Source organism: Pinus tabuliformis, chromosome 4_1, assembly GCF_031772625.1.
Source record: "Pinus tabuliformis cultivar Carrire ecotype Pingquan chromosome 4_1, CPIR1, whole genome shotgun sequence".
NCBI classification, from domain to species: domain Eukaryota; kingdom Viridiplantae; phylum Streptophyta; class Pinopsida; order Pinales; family Pinaceae; genus Pinus; species Pinus tabuliformis.
This window is the reverse complement of record NC_142303.1, coordinates 102,411,230-102,426,821: the sequence shown is the minus strand read 5'-3', so window position 1 is coordinate 102,426,821 and position 15,592 is coordinate 102,411,230. Positions and strand designations below refer to the sequence as shown.

General features: G+C 33.8%; 1 pseudogene; it reads right to left on the bottom strand.

Moving 5' to 3' along the window:
• Nucleotides 1-13,077: 13,077 nt before the first annotated feature.
• On the bottom strand, nucleotides 13,078-14,126 carry LOC149174427 (xylulose kinase 2 pseudogene; annotated as a pseudogene).
• Nucleotides 14,127-15,592: the final 1,466 nt, after the last annotated feature.

Sequence of the window (15,592 nt, the reverse complement as noted above, 5' to 3'; positions counted from 1 at the left end):
CACGGGTACCCATTGGAATTTATCTTATGATGGTGGAGCCAAAATACCTATGGGTTAACCTTATCAAGGATTTCCTCCTCAAGCTTATGCTGGTGGAGCTCAAATACCTATAGACCAACCTTATGAAGGACTCCCCCCCAGACTATGTTGTTGGACCTCAAATTCCCCAGGTCAACCTCAAATTCCCATAGGTCAACCTTTTCAAGGATTTCCTCCTCCAAGTTAGGCTGGTGAAAATCAAACGCCTACGACATAATTTCATCGAGGATATCCTCCTCCAGTAGTTGGACCTTATGGTCTCATGGTTGGTTACCAATATCTAGCTTATCAATAACCTACTTTTAATAATAACTTACCATTCCTTATGACTTTAGACTTACCAATTCTTCATTACCCATTAGGGTCAATAATTCTTGCTAAGCTACCAAGTGACATTGAAAAATTCAATGATAAACCTGGTGAAAGCCCGTCAAACCATGTTATGACTTATCATTTATGGTTTTCCTCGAACTCTTTAAATGATGATTCTATTTGTTAACATCTTTTCCATCGTACTCTTACTGGTAGTTCAACTAAATGGTACATTGAATTACCACGAGCATCTTTTGGTGATTTTAATACGTTGGCTACGACATTTTTGACCCATTTCCAACTGCCAATTCGTTATGAAATTGGCACTAAGATTTTAAATTCGTTACTACTTTCCACATCTAACATATTTTAGATTATATTAATGAATGGATATGGATACGTCGATTAATTAAAGTTGTTATCCCAAACCAATTACTGGAAAATTGTTTTACCAAGCCATTTCTCCCTTTTATAGCCTGTGATGTCTCCATGGCTGGCACTGTTATCGAGGAGCAACTTAGCACTCGTGCTCAATATCTAGATCATGTATATTCATAATTTGGAACTTGTACGATCTTATTCCTCATGGTCCTCACCCATCAAATAATCCCACTATATTTCCTTCTACAAAATCCCATGCTATTGATGGTGTGATGGGGTCTATTGGTCAACAGTATGTAAGTAAAACATCTAATCATTCAAATTCCAAATCTACTTTGATTGTTGCAGTTCAAAACTTTTCCCCTCCTACTACTACTCATTTTCAAACTTTGAAGCTCAATGCATTCCATTCCACGTCGATTAGTAAATCTTAGAAACTTGGAAGTAAGAAAAAGGGAAAAGGTAAATCTAAACAAAATTCCCCATGATAGGAGAAAACCAAAACTCAACCTGCTGAGCAAGCGGAAAAGCGTAAACCTTACTATCCTTTCCTCATTTGTTATGGGATCATTATACTAAGGATTTCCTACATCGTGCAAATGCTAGTCATTTTGTCAAAGGTACTTCAATTGCACCTGTTGTTTTGACAGACCCTTTTCCTACTTAGCAAACTCAAATGGTTGCACAAGATCAACCCTCTACCCATCAAAAAATACCCATGTGTCAAGAGACATTTTTTGTGGCAACATGAGTCAAAGACTATAATCCTCCTAGTGGAAGTGTTCCTAATCAACCTTCCACGTCTACTCTTCCTACTTTTGGTCCTCTATAGATCGAGCAACCAAGTTCTGACACAATGATATGACCCCCTCCAAAAATTGTTATCCATAGGTCATCCCTCAATCCACATGCTCGAGATGCTCAAAACTACAATATTGTAGAATATTTATCTCAAGCTCCCTCTGCGATGTCAGCCCTCAAATTCCTTCAAAGTTTTACTACACAGTGAAAATCATTATTGTTAACTAATGGTGGAGTTTATCCATCTGATTTGAGATTGATAACTATTTAATTGGAAAATCACATAGCTCCCTCACCAACTTGCATTTCAAATTCAATTTATTGTGTGTGGAAAAAATAGTTTCCATACCGTCATTGATAGAGGAGCCTCAACTTGCATAATTTCCTTAACATATTGGAAAGCTATTGGTTCTCCTTTAATCAATCAATCACCAACAAATTTAAAATATTTTGATGGTAGAGGATTCAAACCCTATGGAATTCTTAATGCATTTCCTATCGAATTAGAAGGTAAGATGCTAATAGTCGAAGTAGAATTCATTCACGAACCTCTCAATTATAACCTTTTACTTGGCCATAGATAGACCTATGTTATGATTGTTGTAGTATTTGCTCTTTTTCATGGACTTGGCTTACCCCATTTGTTGGAATAATGAATTATTTGTAATTATTATTAAAGTAGTTATTTTGTGTGAGAGATTTGTGGAGTGATTCATGAGATTTTTTTTGGAGTGATAGATGTGAGATTTATGGATTGATTGAATGAGATATTTGTACAGATGACAGATTCTCAAGACTTTTCCTCGTGTATAAATATATTCTTTTGATAATGAAATTTGTTAGAATTGGTGTGTGTGTTATTGTTATTGTTATTATTATTATTATTATTATTTTCTAGATTTTTTTGTGAGTGTTTCTTCTACATTTTGTATTAGAGTCAAGGATCAGAGAGTTTGTGAGATGTGTGAGAACATTTGAGGTTGTTTCTAAGTCTAAGTGCGCTTAGCCTGTAGCCTATGAGCATTGGAGCTAGAGTGAAGTTTTTTCATAGTTACCAAGTTCAGCCATATTGGCTAGAAAAATTGGAAAGCACACTCCTTCGATTCGGTTCCGCTGAAAATTTGATAATTCGAATTCAGGAAACATAAACTTTAATATTACAATGGTAATGGAATTTGCTAAATATATATATATATTAATATAAATTTTAATATTTAAAAATTTTAAAAAGGAAATTTCTATGCTAATATTTAAAATTTTATAATTTTCTTTTCATTTGATAAATATTTGTGTTAATAAAAATTTCCATATTAAAAATTAAAAAGCACAAATTTAAAAAAGTATAGTAAGTAAATTGTATATTAAAAATTTATAATGTGAGAAACAATAAATTTCGTACATAGTGGAAGATAGTAAGTTTATAGTTGCTAAAAATAATAAATTCCTATAACAAAGAATAATAAATTCTTTTATAAATATTTGTAAGATATATAATCTCAATTTTTTTTCCATATTGAAATTTCAAATTTGGTAATTATGCTTGGTACATTTCAATGCTCTTCTTCCACAGGTAACTATGAATTAAGATTTGGGTGTGTTTCCCTCCTCTTGTAGGTTTTAGATATTAATTAATAATGAAGTTAAATTAATTATATTAAAATTTATGATTTGATGTTGTTACACTTTTCTAAAAATAATACAATTTTATGGTTTTTCTTTAATAAAATTATATAATATTAGATACATGTATAATATTTTAATTGTTTTAATTTATAAATAATTAATTTAAAAAAATTTAATATTTTAGATTGAGTAGAATATGCAATTTTTAATTGGATGAATAAAGTGGATTTTCAACACAGGCAAAATCTACAATAAAAAGTTTAAAGTTTTAATTATTAATTAATAATAAAATTAAATTTATGATTTGAAATAGTTATCTACAATAAAAAGTTTAAAGTTTTAATTATTAATTAATAATAAAATTAAATTTATGATTTGAAAGAGTTACCCTTTTCTAAAATAGTAAATTTTATGGTTTGTTAATAAAATTATATAATATTAGATTAATATTTTTAATTATTTTAATTTATAAATAATTAATTTTATATATATATGTTTTTAAAACTTTTAAAAATAAATTAGTTTTTTAATATCTATATTTATAAAAAAATCCCCAATAGTTGATTTTTTTTCGATATCGAATCTAATTCGAAATCATATTCAGATTCCAATTTCGTAACCATGGTTTTTTTTGGTTGTTTATGTATGGGAACAGGCAGCATAGAGTCACCAGTGTGGAGTGCATAGAGATTTCCTACGTTACAAATGAGACTAGCTAAGACCATAGTGTGAATGGCTCTGTGTACAACGTTTTATCGTAAGAAAGATCGACGTGTGTTGTCGTGGAGCAATCTCCCAGCGTGGAGAAATTGTTGCAAGTATGATATTTGTAAATACGTGAAGCATTAGATGTTGGACATGCTTGCGCTAACTGGTTTCCTTTGTTAATTTAATTGAGGAAAAAGCAGTGGTGGATGTGTCTGGATGCTTTGAACCTAAGTTTGAAGTCTCATTTGCATGTCCATATTCTATTTTTGGTATGCCCAAGCTTATGTTTTTTATATAATATGATATGTAAAAGGTGTGGAGAACACCAGTGTGGAATAATTTTGAAGATTATTACTACCTTATACTTTTTAATGTATATACTCCGCATTATTTGTTAATGTAGGGAGTGAATAAGGACACAGAATTAGTGGAGAACATGCTTTGAGTATGACTCGGGTTTTTTTTTTAATATTAAGTTTGTATTTTGGGTTTAAAAATTTGAGGATATATTTATAATATTTTTTTTAGGAGATTTTTTATATTTTTTAAAAAAGGGATAGATAACAAAGTTGAAAATGGAGGGTGAAAACATTAATTATTTTTATTGATAATTATTTAATTTTTAAGGAGAAATTTGTTATAATTGAGTATTTGTTGTGTCATTTTGTACTTTATATTTAATAAAAAATGATATTTTGGGGTGGTCGTTGAGTTTTAATTTTAGGGACATTGGTTTTAGTTTGAAGTGGGACATATTGTGTTTTTTTTGTGCATTTTCTTTATCTAACTCTCTCTTATTCTCTATTGCGACAAGCACTATCATGTTGCCTAAACTTGTTGGTACAAATTATTTTTATCAGGGAAAATGCATGCAACCTATATTCATCACTGGAGATTTATGGGAACTTGTAATTGATGGATATATTGTGCCTTCTCCTGCTGAATTCAAAGCATTGAGTGATAATGATAAGAAATATTTAAAGGAACTTATTAAGAAAGATAATGAAGCGCTTTCACTTATAGGGAGTGTTGTTGAAGAAAATATATTTCCAAGAATCAGTGGTGTAGCATCATCCAACAAAGCATGAGATATCTCAATGAACACATATGAAGGTGTGCTTATAGCTAAATTGCAAACATTAAGGAGGAATTTTGAAAATGCCCATATGCAAAGTAATGAACCCATTCATGATTATATCCCAAAAGTGCAAGATATTCTTAATCAAATGAGGTCATTAGGTGAAGATGTTCCAAGGGTTATGCCCATGTTTCAGAGGGTCACCACTAGTATTATGGTCTCCAAAGATTAAATACAATGAAATTTGATGAATTCACTAGATTCTTGTTAATTGTTGAAGAAAATCAACCATCCGAGGAAGTCGAACATCCTTTTTCTAAAAGGAATAGAGAAAGAGGAAGAAGAAGGGGTCAATATCAAAATTAGAATCAAAATAGAAATCAACAGAATTCACAAGCAAATGTATCTCCTTTGAGAGGTAGAGGAAGGAGTCCTAGTCAGTTTAGAGGCAGAGGCAGAGATGGATCTTGCAGAACAGGACGAGGAAAAAATGGAGGAAGAGGTGGAGGACCACAATTTTATGATTTCCAAAAATTTGGCCACCTTGAAAAGGAGTGTTCTGCAAATATACGAGATATGGAGCATAGGGGTGTCAATACAATTGTTGAAGAAACTAGGAATGAGAAGTTATTTATCTCAAGTTTGATGGCACATAGTGAAGAAAGTGAAGCATGGTATATTGATTCAGGATGTTCAACTCTTATGACATCTCAAGAGAAATTGTTTACCAGAGTTAATGAGAATTATTCTAGTAAATTTGTATTTGGTGATGATAGTGTTTCTGAAGTGAAAGGGAAAGGCACAGTTGCAATACCAAAATTGCATGTAAAGAAGAAATAAATTGAGGACACTTTGTTAACACTAGCCTTAAAGAACAACCTACTTTCTGTAAGACAAATGAAGGAGAAAACTACAAGCTAGTGTTTGATAATAAAGGATGCTTAACCATGGATAATTTGAATTAAAATACAATTGTAGCAAGAGGCAAAATGGTTAAAGACAAAATTTTCAAGCTCTCATTTGATTTGAGTAATTCACATAGGTTGAATGCAATAAAGGAACAAAATAGTAAACTTTGGCAATTAAGGATGGTACATCTAAATTTTCGGAGTTTGATGCTGCTAAGGAAGTAAAACATTGTGAATGGTCTTCCTTATATCAAGTTGGATGATGAGGTATGTGAAGGGTGTATTTTTGGGAAACAACACAGGGAAATTTTCTCAAAAAGAACATGGAAGGGTAAAGAACATCTAGCCTTCGTGCATTCATATTTGCGTGGTCCAATTGAGACTATTCCTTTTGGAAAGGCACACTATTTTCTCACTTTCATTGATGATTATTCCAAGAAGACTTGTGTATGTTTTTTGCAAGAGAAGTATGAAGTCCTTTCTCATTTTCTTGAGTTTAAGGCTCTATTTGAAAAGAAAAGTGATCTAAAAATTCTCACCCTAAGAACATATAATGGGGGAGGATACAAGTTAGATGAGTTTTTGAATTATTGCAAGAAGAATGGAGTAAATCAATAGTTTACCAATTGATACTCTCCTCAACAAAATGGAGTCACTGAAAGGAAAAATGGAACCATATTTTGAAATGGCTAGGAACATGTTCAAAAATGAGTTTTGGGTTGAAGCATTTCACACAATAGTAGACACTCTTAACTAATGTCCTACAAAAGAAATGTTGAATTTGACTCTAGAAGAAGCATGGTGAGGATACAAACCAAGTGTTGCACATATGAAAGTTTTTGGTTGTACTGCATATGCACGTGTTCCTAAGGAAAAGAGGAAGATATTGTATCATAAAAGTGTGAAGTGTATATTTATTAGATATAATATTGAAATAAGAAGTTACAGGTTTTTGATCCTCAAAAAAAGAAGGTGAGAATAAGCAGAGATGTTGTGTTTGATGAGCAGAGAATCTATTAGCCAAAACATGTATCGTTTAAGTTAAGGGAAGATGCAATGCATATCAATGATGAATCAAATTCCAAATCTATAAAGATAGATGGAGTTAAGAAGAAGCCCAAGAGAATTAAGAGGGGTCATTTAGAAAGTAGTATATTGGATAAAAATATTGAAAGATGGGTTACTAGATATCAAATTTATCTGGTAAATTATGCACTTATGGCACAGGCAATGAAAATGGATGAACCATAGAATTATGCAGAAGCATCAAGAAATAAAGAGTGGAATGAAGCTATGGAAGAAGAATTAAATGCCTTGGTGAAAAATGATACATGGGACTTGGTCAAATTACCAAAAAGAAAAGATGTAATTAGCCCTAAATGGGTTTATAAAACCAAGTATAAATCAGATGACACAATTGATAAGTACAAGGCTCATTTAGTCGCAAAAGGCTACACACAGAATGAAGGCATTGATTATACTAAGACTTTTTCCCTAATGGAAAAGTTGGATACAATCGGGATGTTTCTCGCATTACCTGCTCACAACAAATGGCCAATTTTTCATATGGATGTTAAATCATCTTTGTTGAATGGTTATGTAGATGAATAAATTTATGTGGAGCAACCTGCGAATTTTGAAGTGTTGGGAAAAGAATATTGTGTTTATAAGTTGAAGAAGGCCTTGTAATGTCTTAAGCAAGTGTCAAGGGCATGGTATTCAAGAATTGACAAGTATTTTCTAGATCATGGCTTATTTAAAAGTTTATCTGAGCCTAATCTATATATATTTTTGTTAAGACATGACATCTTGATATTTATCTTATTTTTTTAGGATTAGATCTACACAGGGAACAATGCTAAACTATTTAAGAGATTTAAGTCACATATGATTGTTGAGTTTGAGATGACAGACCTTAGTGAGTTGCATTATTTCTTGGGATTGAAGTTTGGAAAAAGGAAGATGATATTTTCATGTCACAAGCCAAGTATACTTGGGACACTCTGAAGAAGTTTATAATATTGAGTTGCAAGCCAATGACAAATCCCTTGGAAGTTGGGTTGAAGTTATGCATACATGATGACTCCAATTCAGTTGATGTGACTGTGTATCGTTAATTGGTCGGAAGCTTTATCTAATTAATATATCTCGACCATATATTTCCTTTATGGTCAATATGGTATTGATATTTATGGAAAAACCAAAGAAATTTCATTGGAAAACAACTAAGAGGATTTTAAGATATTTGTGTGGAATAATTGGTTATGGTTTGGTATATATATCTATGTAATATTTTAGGTCGATTGGTTATAAAGATTCAGATTAAGCTAGATGCATGGATGACAGGAAATCAACTTTAAGGTATTCATTCAACATGGGTTCAAAAAAAAAAAAACTTGGAGTACTAACAAGCAATGCACAATTTCTCTCCCCGCAATAGAAGTAGAGTATAAAGCAATAACAACAACAACAAGTGAAGCTTTGGTTGACAAGAATTCTAGACGATTTACATCAGCAAAAATAGCAACCCAATCAGTTGATATGTGATCATCAAATTCCTATTCAAATGACAAAGAATCCATTTTTAATAAGAAGACAAACCATATTGATATTCAATATCATTTTGTTCGGGATTTGGTTTAGCAAGGAGTGATCAAAATTGAGTATTCAAGAAAAAATGAATAAGTAGTTGGCATATTCACTAAATCATTATCTAAGGAAATTTTTTCCAAATTCAAAGATGATCTTGGAATATTTCCAAATAATCATTATGGAGGAGAAATCATGGAATAATGATTCATTTGTAATTACTATTAAATTAGTTATTTTGTGTGAGATATTTACAGAGTGGCTAATGAGAGGTTTGTGGAGTGATTTATTGAGATATTTTTGGAGATGATATATTTCATAGACCTCTCCTAATATATAAATATATGCGTTTTGATAATGAAATTTGTTAGAGCTGGCATGCACATTATTATTGAATTTTTTCTTTATTATTTTGTTGGTGTTTCTTCTTCACCGTCAAGGTGAAATAGTCATGATAAACCAACTCACTTACTTTTTTTTATTCACGTATGACTAGTAATGTACCTTTCATATGTGAAGCCATGTTTCCTTATGAGGATGTTGGTGTGGGCATTTTGAAGGATTCATTATTAATGAGAACCTTTCCACTCCCACCACCCAACATTTATTCTAATTTCTCTCAAATAAACATGCTTTTGGCTAGCACTAGTGGACCCCTCAAATCATATGACCCTTCGGTGGTGCCTATTCCATCATAATATGAAACATATAGCGACCAAATGCCACTTAGTATGATTGAATTGGCTTATGAAGCAATATAGTCTACCTTCGTAGTTGATTTTGATACCAATGATGAAATGAATGTGCTCTTAGATCAATAATCTCAATCCTCTTGGCTCATTTATACTACATCTCTTAATCCTTTTCATGATATTTTTCCTACCGATGATAGTATCATGGATAATATGTCTTTAGTATAAATTCCTTGTGACGATAGTCATCGTCATTCTTCTTTTCTCCCTAGCCTTGATACTATTGAGAGTAAAATTGAAATTAAGATTTTACCTGAGATAATTAATAACCCTTAAATTCTTATTTTGATCCACGATGTTTCATCTGAAGGGAATTTAGAGAACATAACCACAAGCATAGCGATCAATATCGTGATAAACTTTGGGATCATGGAAAACATTCATATAGGTGCCTCAAGTTCTCCTAAATAATTCCAAACCTATACGACTCTATTTAAAGAATTCCATGATATATTTTCTTGGTCTTACGAAGAAATTCTTGGTATTGACCCTCAGATTGTTGTTCATGAAATTAAGGCATATCCTAACGCTAAGCCCATTTACAAAAAGCCTCATCCAATTCATCCAAAAAAAGCCACTACTATCAAAGCTGAATTTGAAAAACATCTTAAAGAAGGTTTTATTTATCTTATCCCTCTAACCGATTTAATTTCCAATATTATTAAAGTTAACAAGAAACAAGGTATGATCTAGGTATGTATTGACTATAGGGATATCAATAAGGATTTCCCTAAAGATAATTATCTAACCCCTTTAATCGACCAGATTTCTTATGACTATGCCGGTAGAGAAATTTTCTCCTTCATGGATGGATTTTCTAGCTATAATCAAATTGATATACTACCATTGGATCAACATAAAACTGCTTTTATTTTTCCTTGGGGGACCTTCACCTATCGTAAGCTTCATTTTGGGCTTAAAAATATAGGTGCTACTTTTCAATGAGCTATGCCTCATTCCTTTCACAAAATTAAGCATATCGTACAACCTTAGCTTGATGATATACCTACACATTCTATGCACCTTCAAGATCATCTGAGACATTTACGAGCTATTTTTCTCTAATGTCGACATTACAATATTCACTTAAATCCACATAAATGTGTTTTTTTGTGTGGAAAAGAGACGTCTCTTATATCTCATTATATCCAAGGAAGGGATCCAAGTTAATACCTTGAAGGTTGAGGCCATTTTAAATTTACCTCCTCCTTCCACTTTATGCCAACTCCAAAGTTTATAAAGGAAGGAAAACTTTTTACGGTGTTTCATTCCCAATTATGTTGAGCTTATGAAAGGTTTTACTTGAATTTTAAAAGAAAGGGGTTCCATTTATTTGGGATGATATCGCTCAGAAATCATTTGATGCTTTAAAAAATGTGTTAAGTAACACACCATTATTACACCCCCTGAATTATCATCGAGACTACTTTTTATATCTAAATGCTTCAAACATTAACATTGCCATGGTACTTCTCTAAGAGGACAATTCACATGATGAAGATGTGATTTACCATCTTAGTAGGAACCTCATTGATTATGAAATAAAATATTCACATGTGGAGAAATTGCCACTAATAGTTGTACAAGTTGTCTAACATTTTTGTCACTACATTCTTCTTCACAAAACTATTGCCATTTCTGATTGCAACACCATGCAACACATTCTTACCAGACAAGTGCTAGGGGAGAAAATACTATGAATGTATTGTCATCCTTCAAGAGTTTTATTTGGAATTTGAAATATCCAAATCTAAGAAATATATGGTTTTTGTTGAATTGATTTGTGACCTTCCTTGTACTAAAATGGAAATTGTGGAAGAAGATTCAACTCCTAGTGAATCTCTTTTCCTAATTAGTTATTCTAACCCCTATTATGGATATATCATTATCGATCTCCAAACCAAAAACTTTTGGAAAGATTTATCATCCAATGAACATTGTTGAATTTGATACCAAACCCGATAATACATTATTATCAGTGATACCCTTTATTGTTGTTATTTTGACATTGTTTTTTGACTTTTTTTAACACATGAGGAAGTCGAAAGAGTTCTTAATTATTTTCATGCTTGAGCATGTGGTGATCATGTTTGGGTATGCCACTACCCAAAAAAATTTGCGTGCAATATATTTTTGGCCATCTCTCTTTAAAGATTGCATATTGGTGGTCCAAAAATATCATTTGTGTCAAATCCATAACCATAAAATGCATGCACATCCTACTCCAATTTATCTTGTAGTTAATGTTGGCCATTTTTCTAAATGGGGCATTATATTCATGACATGTAACCCTCACTTGGTCGGGATGCATGGGTACATCATCGTTTCCATGGCTTATTTCACTAAGTGGGTTGAGGCGATGCCTACATTTTCCAATAACAAAACAACTAAAGCCCTATTTGTGTTCAACCATATTATCACTAGATTTGGTGTGCACCAATCCATCGTCACTAACCATGGCTCTCATTTTAGAAATTATATGATGACCAAATTATCTTCCAAGTTGGTTTTACATCATGAAAACTCGACACCTTATTATCCACACGCCAATGGCCAGGTTGAAGTAATAAACATAGTTCTCACAATGGTGCTTCAACAAATGATAGGGATTCACAAAATGAATTGGCACTTGATTCTTATTTCAGCATTATGGGCATATCAAACCTCTACCAAAATAACCAATGGTTTTACACCTTTCCAACTAGTATATGGCCTAGAGGTCATTTTACCGATTGAATGAAAGATCTCATCTTGGAAACTAGTCATCAAACTTCTTCCTACTACTTCTAATGAGGAAGAACATCTTTTGTTTTTAGCACAATTAGATGAAACTCATCGTGATGTCTCTTGTTAGCGTTCGAATCTGCCTTAGGCTGAGGAAATCAAAACTCGAGGCCACATCAAACCACGCTCAGAGGGCTCTCTCCGGGTCTATCTCAGCAGACAAGTTTTCAAAGGGGCTGAGATGACCGATAAACAATACTAATTTTAGGCTAGTAAAGAGATATGAAAGGGGTTTTAATGAATGATTGGGTTTTCTAGGCTGCATGGGGCAAAGAACAGCTTGAACAGGGAAATGTAATCAAAAACACAGATTACCTCCTGAGGCAAGGTAGGCAAGAAATTTAACAATTAAATTGAGATAAACGGAATGGCAAGACTGCTGAGAAGTCGACAAGGGCATAGAAGATGGATCCTTGTCAAACAGAAGAAAACATTAAATATGAACACTTCCTCAAGACAGAGCAAATAAATTGAATTCTACCTTTCTCACTTAAAAGTATTCAATAGAAATGATTATGAAATGAAACAGTAAACATAACAAGGAACGTATGAGACAGAGAAGCAACATATGTCAAATGTCATACCACAGGAATCTCAGGAGTCAGAGCTGTATTTTTTTTTAATTAAATCCCTATCAAAACTGTACAATGAAACTCTGTGTTTCTCCACGTACTGCTCTCAGAACTCTCTCTCCCCTATTTTTACATACAATAAATAGACCCAAAAAACTTTCCCCTACAGGTCGATGAACAATAATGAGCTGTTTCAACTATAATTGCAAGAATAGAAAGAGTCATCCATTTTTTTCTAAAAACAGAGCATCGTTTCCCTTGAATTCCTCTGATGGCCAACAAACTGGAGCGCAGATCCCGTTGGATCATTAACTAAAGCCCTTAATAGGAAATCGAATCCTATTTCTTCTGCTGTGATGGATATCTTCGTTTTGTTTTTGGCGTATTTTGACTTGGCATTTTTCATTTGCTATTTTAAATAAAAAACCAATTTTTAATAAAACTAGATTTTTTACTTTTTATCTCCTTCTTTTTCACAATGCTCGCTGAATCCTCTGACACGGTGTTCTCAAGATCAGATTGAAACAATTTTAAATCGGATCTACTAATTTGTTGAACGTGTCCCATGATCCATTTTCACAGCGATTTCGAATCTCTTCTCGTGTTAGAGACCCATTTTTGTAAACCAGCATCACCATATAGCAATTTGGATCAACAGGATTGGGTAAAACATGTCCTTATAGGCCAGGGTGTAGTTCAGTTGTAATTCTAAAAACCACATCACTTGTACCCAAACTGATTGCAAGGTCTCCAGGATGATTCAAAGCCAAACCTGCCAAGCTATTTGGATTGTCTCCAGACCACTGGATAACCAAACATTTTTTGTCAAACATGAACCCGTCTACAAAATATGAGCTCAAACTACCAGCAATAGCATATGATGGAGCCAATGGTCCAAGTTTCTCTTCCAAATTTGGAGCAGTGGCCTCTATGGCTTCCTTCGACCAAGTTCTTTCCCTTAGATCCATCGAATTCATCCCTGCTTCATCGGTTTCATCAATATTGGCATAGCCACCAATAAAAAGGGATGCCATGAAAGAACTTACAAGAGGAATTCTTTCAGTGTTATTATAGACATCCTTTTGTGTCTGATATAATTTCCGTATCTGAGGTCATGTGTATCTTTCATGTGCACAAGAACCAGTAAGCAAAGCCAATTCAAGTGCTTCGCCGGCAGCCTTCTCAATTTCTCTGCACTGTTATGTTGTACTACTGTCCGTCCAAATCGGTGATTCAATCGTGGAGAAAGCATCCTGAAGCTGGACAGCCAAAGGATCTTTTGGATTCACTCCTTTTAGAATAGAGTCCAGGGCACCCTTTCTCCAATAAACACTCCCGTGCTGCTGCCCACTTCAAGAAATAGCCCTGATTTTATCAAACTTTAAATTTGCCTTCTTCAATTTGTTCAGTATGAGGTCAAGAGCTTCTACCTACATCAAAGGTGATGACACAACACGCCTATTGCCCGATGGATCTCTGTATACTCCATCGTTGTCTTGAAATGTGGCAACTCTGAATCGAAATGAACTGTTTCAGAGAGGACAATACGTAGATTATAGTCCAAAACAGTCGCTTTGAGAGGCCAACAATGGAGAAATCATGAATCTTGTTGGGATAGATGACTCCCAAGCCTTGAACAACTAAAAAAAAATGCATAAAAATATTCAAGTCTTAATGAACACTAGCGAATACTAGCAACATGCCAATGTCTGGATGAATAAGAGAAATTTTGGTGTTGAGATTTAATGCGCAGCGCGCAAACGCAGTGCGCAACGCACACCTCCTATGCACAACGCACTCCTATAACACTGCCACGGGTATGCAAACACAGTTTTTCGGCCTCTAAACTCTACAATCACTCCATGTTGATCGAAGACACGAACCTGTTTATGGATGAGATGAAGCGACCACTCACAAATGATTTGATGATCCTTTGTGATAGATCTTAGTACCCCCTCAAAGCATCCCTTTGATTGTACCTTGCTTGTGGTTTTGATTTGGCCTGAAACCGTTGATTAATTAGCAATCTGTGACCCAGAACCCAGTGAGAAATGAGAGTTTCTCCTTCAGCGCGACCCCTGTGAAGGGATTTTGCATTTCAACGCAGGTCCTGTGAAGGCTACCTGCGCTGAATGTCAAAACCCCAGTGTTGAGGTTGCGCTGAACCAGTTTTGCCTTGAGCAGCTGGGGTTCTCTGCTCTCTGTTGCCCTGTTTTGATCTCTGTTTTTTGCAGCCTGTAACCAGTATAGGTACCAGTCTGATAACTCCTTTTCTCTGCTTAGATTCCGCCTCCTTCTGTACAAAAAGACTGTGAGTGTTTTTATGTGTTTGTGGCGTCATTTACAGTTTTCCTTTGCATGACTGAAATAATCATCCTATAGCCCTTGATTCAGATCTGTCGGTTGTGATCTTAGAAGAGAGTTCATTGGCTGTTTACAGTTGATTATACATTTGCTTTTTCTTATTGGTTTGAGTTTGTCTCTTTTAAGTGTAGAAACAAGTGTTCATTTCGAAAGTCGTAAAGTGTTGTATTCTCTTCTACCCTTTCTGATTTCGAAAAAGTAAACTTGTTTGTATTTGTCATTTAAAAGCAAATTCAAAGTTGTACAAAAAGATTTCTTTGTAGGCATCAATACTAAGAAAGCAGAAAACAAACACCTGCATTGTGCATTTGCATTTTGATAGTTTGCATGCTTGATTTAGGAAAAGTGCATTAGAGTGTGCTGATTGCTCTTTGAGAAAAGATGGTGTCTTTCTTTTCCCTTAGTAGCTAGGATTTTCAAAGTTGAAAAGATATAAAGCTTGCTTATCATCTTTAGACTGCATTTAGGAATTGTATCATACATCTCCTGGTGATCCAGAAAGGCAAACTTCTAAAAAGATCAACTTAAAATAAACTGAATGAACTTAACAATGCTTTGCAACATAACGCATAACATAGAGGTCTAGGCTAGAGACGTGTTCCGGCGTCGTAAAGCCTGGTGACTGTCGATCTCGTTGAAGGTGGGTGATTCCTCCTGAGGGACGATAGCGCCAGTACGGAT